Source organism: Arvicanthis niloticus, chromosome 4 (assembly GCF_011762505.2).
Source record: "Arvicanthis niloticus isolate mArvNil1 chromosome 4, mArvNil1.pat.X, whole genome shotgun sequence".
In the NCBI taxonomy this organism is placed as follows: domain Eukaryota; kingdom Metazoa; phylum Chordata; class Mammalia; order Rodentia; family Muridae; genus Arvicanthis; species Arvicanthis niloticus.
Genome location: NC_047661.1, coordinates 12,339,149 through 12,344,846, shown reverse-complemented (window position 1 = coordinate 12,344,846; position 5,698 = coordinate 12,339,149). Strand labels below are relative to the sequence as shown.

The window sequence follows — 5,698 nt, the reverse complement described above, 5'->3', positions numbered from 1 at the left end:
CTTTTCTGAAGTGTAAATTCTGATTTAGTGATGCTGAAATCTATCAGTTACTCTTCTATATTCTAGAACCTGTCCTTTTTATGACTTTATTAAATATGGCTATGATATGCAGCTTGGTTTGTATCACATTGCTCAATGTACGGTTCCTCCTAAGCAGATAAAGCACTGTAAACCTTCCAGTGTGTTACTGAAAACCTTTCTGCATTACAGGTGATACTTTCACACTTTGAAGAAGTTTAGTGGTGTCCACAAATCTTAACCAAACCATTTTCTTGTTTTTCTTTCCTCTTTCTTCATTTCTTAAATGATGAGAACTTTTGTCCCTATGATAATCTTTTTGTTTCATTTGACAAGCAGCAACATCATACTTTTTATTTTCATTTAGATATAATTATTATGCTGTCACATTACAATATTTAAGTTTTATTTTCTGTCCTTTAAAATATAACACACACACACACACACACACACACACACACACACAAATCATAAATATACTTGGAAGAAATCATGGCACCAAAACAAATTTCATATTTTAGCAATGCTTCTCTTACTCTTTTAATACAGTTTTAAGAGGTGTCATAATGGCACGAGATTGAAATATCCATAGGTATTTTCTCTGATGCTCATGTCATGGCACAGGTGATGTTGTAAACAGCAAAAAAAAAAAGGGGGGGGGGGTTGCCAGATGACCAGAGTGTATGGAGGCATGGGCCTGCTTTCTCCCAAAGGAGCTCATCAAATGGGGATGACAATGACTTGTGTGTGGTGTGAACCCACACAAGGAGAAGGTGTCAGGTGATGTAAGCTGTACACATGCTCCTGTATTCATCTGAAGATGCTTGGCTGTGCTCAACGTCTACGCAGTTCTGAATCCTGCTGTTACTGGTATTGAACTTGACTCTTTCCTGGATGATTAACTCTTGAATGAGGGCATCAGGAAGAAAGACTTGGTGTGCTTTCTCGATGCAAAGAATAGCAGCTTGAAGATATATTTTCTGATCCTTGTCTACAGTACATCTAGTCTGTTCCAGTTCATGTGGTGTGTCTGCCTGCATTGGCATAGTAATTTTAAATTTCGTTCTCTTACTGCTGAAGCTCACATTTAATAGGAACAAAGGTTCTGCATCAGTATCTTCCTTTTCTGAATCATGGTAATAATTTTTACGTCAAGTAATGATTTGATTGTTTTGGTCAGCCTTTTCATTCATCTGGGTACTGTCTCAAAGTTCTTTACAGCTGACAGGTTTACTGCTGTAAGAATTGTCATTTGATAGGTCATAACTGTAGCTACATACAGTCTTCCCAAATACTTCATTTTAACTTCACCTGCCTGGAGATAATGTAACTATGTCCGTTTTCTTCCACTGAAATGCTGAGTGCAGAAGAAATCAAACATCTGTACAACTTCTTTTAGTTCTTGGGGGATCACAAATGTGGATGAAGGAGTCTGAGGGAGAGCTGTGTCCCAGTCAGAGGGACATATATTTGGAAATCCCCAAATCTATCACCATGTCTTGGTTTCTGATGAAACTGTTGAGCTTATGTTGAGATCATCACTGACTCTCATGCCTGTACACATCTGATGTAGCTTGCTGGTAGATTCATAACTACAGTCTTGCTTTAATTTATTGATCATGGCTTCTTCAGAGACCATCTTTGTCATTGGTATATTTGAGAACAGTGACAAAGTTTCTGAGTTTGTCCTCCACCTCATTCTTGGTCCTCTCCTTTGCCAACTTCTTTAGCATGTTGTCACTGTACTTAGCAAGCAATTCAGATGTTTTGCAAACAGACTTGGGTTTGCTGTAATTTACAACAGATGTAAGAGTCTTATCGAAGGCACTCAGAAAATGCTGATCACCATTCAGAACAGTGTTGATGAATTGAAGAAATTTACCATGTACTGGCAAAACTGATCCCACAAATAGTTGAGTTAACATATGTTCCTGAGTATGGTTAATGGTGGCTTTAAGGTCCTCATAGTGGATGTGATTCTGTGGCTTCTGAGTCATATGAGGTAAACCAGTTGGTCCAGCACAGAGTAATGCATGCACATCAGACATGCTACTCTTCTCTAGCCAAATGATGTTGTGGCCTGCCCTCAGAGTATGAGAACTGTTAGTGCTCTGTTACCATACATTGCTGACACTCATGGCTCATTTAGTATTTGAATGCAGATGCAAATATTTTCAATGTCTAATTTCTTCATTTTTTTAATCTACCTAGAACATTTCCTTTATACTGTGAGCAGTTTTACTCTTGTAATAAAATTGAAGCTTCTTGCTTATAATATTTTGTTTCAGTCAGAAAGGGAGTCACAAAGATTCCCTGGTAAAACTTTAAGTGATTTTTTTTTCTTATACTGTCCAACATGAACAAAAGAGTTAATAACTGCACAGATGACTTTTTGGTTTGGGTCTTTATTTTTAATTTCTTGGTGCAGCCACAGATGAGGATGATGACTAAGTTTCTCCATATTACCAATGCCAGATCTCCTGCTTTCATGAGTCTTGTTTATAATTATTCCACCATAGCCATATAAATCAGCTTTCATCAATTCATTCTTTTAAGTCAACTAGGCATTGAGATATCTATATCAGCAGTCCATACAATCGGTGCCCTTGCTGAGTTCTTTCCAATACCCATGATACATAGCAAGCACTTGTTCTTCAGAATCCAGAATTCTATTGTACATTCTGAATGTGATTTTCCAAAAAAAAAAAAAAAAATTGTTTCTACATAAGGTTTTTCTCTAAGTGGTTCCGCATAGGCCACACACACATCACAGATATCTGAGAAGTGGTCATTTCATGTTACTCTTTCTATGTATTCCAACATAATAACAGCTTTGATTGCAGTTAGGAGCTAGTTCCATGTCTCATCAAAATTCACTACTCTTTGTTTTCAATACATAGTGCAAGTTTAGCGTTGAAACCTGCAGAAGCAGGGTGAGGGCAGGGGTCCCACATGAGTGGCGGACAAAGCCACCAGCTCTGAGGCTGGGCAGTGGTTGTCAGCTCTCCTTCCAACTCACCACACTCCCTGTGATAATCTTACAGGATCTCCATTGTACATGTGGTCTGTTTTCATCTGAAATAGTACAATAGAGTGTGAGGAGCTGCAATTCATATACATGACTGCAAATACCTTGGAAATATGATTGTGTTTTCTCCAAGTTTGTGAATTTCCCTTAGGACAGTATTTTGAGTTATTTGTTAGGTAGTTTTTATGTTTTCAGTTTTTGAGGTTGAATAAAAAGAACTATCTTATTCTTTGGGTGGTATACGTACCCCTTGGTTTTTGTGTTTCTCATTGCCTTACATCAATACTTATACATTCCTTATAAAAGCCACTTCTTTCAGACTTTATAGGTTCCATTCTTTGTAGAAACGTCTTTCCATGTGAGCAATATAAGGAAATTTTCTAGCATCAATCAGAGTACAGGAGTTCTGAAGTCAAAAATGATGTTGTTGATAGTGATTGTGTAGTTCTAACAGCAAATATTTATGTTAATAGATTGATGAGATGCTTTGTTAATACACCTTGTGACTATTATAGGTTTCTTACAGTCTTTGGTAGGATGGCTATTATGATGTTGCTGCTGTTTCTTCCTCCCCTCCAGCAGTTGTGCTAAGGGAGTACCTTTAGGACTTGAGCCTACCCTGTGAGGCTTCTGGTGGTGGTTATAGAGCAGAGGCTGACAGACGGGAATTGATGGAAGAACATGGTTTGGGATCTAGTAAGTGATGGCATTTGTGCCGGAAGCACAGGCATGTCTACCATCAAACTTTTAACAATATGCAAGCAATGGCTATTCATTAGCACCCAGGGATGAGAGAATGAACACACAGATGTATACAACATAAAGGTATCTGGGCATCTTGTATCTGAGCAAGGTCTTGCTATTGATATGGCTGAACTGATGAAAGAGTAGATGTGCCAGTGATGACTTGATGCCACAGATTGGAATATAATAACTTGCTATAGGAACGACTCTAGTTTTTGTGACATAGGTGAGTCTAGTAAAGCCATGGTTCAGTTGGGTAAGAATTCTTGGGACAAGCTTATATTTGAAATTTAGTAGCCTTTTTGTCGAGGAAGCTCAATAAAAGCCACTTCTCAGGTAGATGAGGAATGTGGGATTATGCCTTTATTATTGGGATTCTCAAGTACAAATATGTAGGGGTGATATTTAGAAAACAGCACCCTGTCTGGATTGTTTCCTGGCAGCCACCATGTTCCCACTGCTCCTCGGCTCTGACAGGGCTCCAGCTAGCTAGATGTGCAGGCCCTGGCACCCACAAGACACCAGAATGGGGGATGGCTCTGCCAATTCCATACACTGAATCCATAAACTTGGCTGAACCCTAGACAATAATCTGCCATCCTCACTGTACCCTGTGGAAATGAGACTCTTAAAGCTTAATGATTATCTAAAGGATTTATATATTTAGAAATGCTCAATCAACAAGATGCCCACACAATTAGAGTTGTTACCCAATATCTAACCTTTTGATAGAAGTTGCTACCCCAGGACAGCTTTTTACTTATCTGTGGGTCTCCATGGCTGCTAGCCTCCTCCTTCTACTCCCCTTCCTTTTTTTCTTTCTCCCCTCCCCTTCCTCTTCTTCTCTTCCAGCTCCACCTCCTCTTCTACGGCCTAATCACTGAGCTCCACTGCGAGTACAATGTAGCAGAATAAATATCCTGCTACACAAATGGGCATTTGTAACCTCAGTTCTCAAAGAAGCCACTGTTTCTGGGAACCATAGTAGTTCCTGCAGTATTGCTGATACCAATAGCCTCCATTTTGTTTCTTTGTTTCAATGAACCCTGCTATCTCAGCTGTGCAGATTTTTTTTCTGCACAGATAGTACCTATTGTATTACTTCCTCTCTCAGCTGTAGATTCATTAATGGGCTATTTTGCACATTATACCCTCTCATAGACCATATATATACATATACATCATATACATATCACAGCAAAGAGCATATTTTAATGCAGAAATATTGTTCAAATGAACCATTGAGATATTTGTCAGTTGAGTCAAACACAATTTTTGAAACTCCTCAGCATCTTCACGATTTCACTTTTCCGTTCTTTGTGTAACAGAGGTCAGGGTCAGAAGTACAGTTACAATGTAACACAATGAGGTACTTGAAGATTACTCTTAAATCATGCACCTTGTGTTTCATCTAACATAACAATGTTTTGCTCATTCTGGGAAGAATGTCATAAATGATGCAAATGAATGAATTAACATATTCATTCTGGCATAAATAAAAGCACAATGACTTAGTCTAGTGAGGAACTGGAAAGAAAAGGGAAGAATGTGTTATCTTTAAAAACAACAACACATCCAAAGGTCAGAGAAAAAGATCTTTTCCTCTGTTCCCGACTCCCCATGTTGAACATACAAAGTTAGTCCCTAAAGAATGACAAATTGGTATCTTTTCTCTTATTTTTTCCTAGAGTTTATACACATGCATAATCATGCTTCTACATATTAACTGGAAGTAAAATTTTCTAGAACAAAGCAGGAAGTGGGAAGTGCACGGGTGATAAAATGGATCCTGGAGGAACAAAGATGGTGGCCTTTGCTCAAAACACAAGGTAGACAATGTATGGAGATTTAAAACATGATATGATTTTAAAAAGATTTAATTGTTTAAGTAAAAATCAGCATACCATC

At 38.2% G+C, this 5,698-nt stretch overlaps 1 pseudogene; it reads right to left on the bottom strand.

The window, feature by feature from the left end:
• Positions 1-794: 794 nt before the first annotated feature.
• Positions 795-2,517, bottom strand: LOC117706803 (cullin-2 pseudogene; annotated as a pseudogene).
• Positions 2,518-5,698: the final 3,181 nt, after the last annotated feature.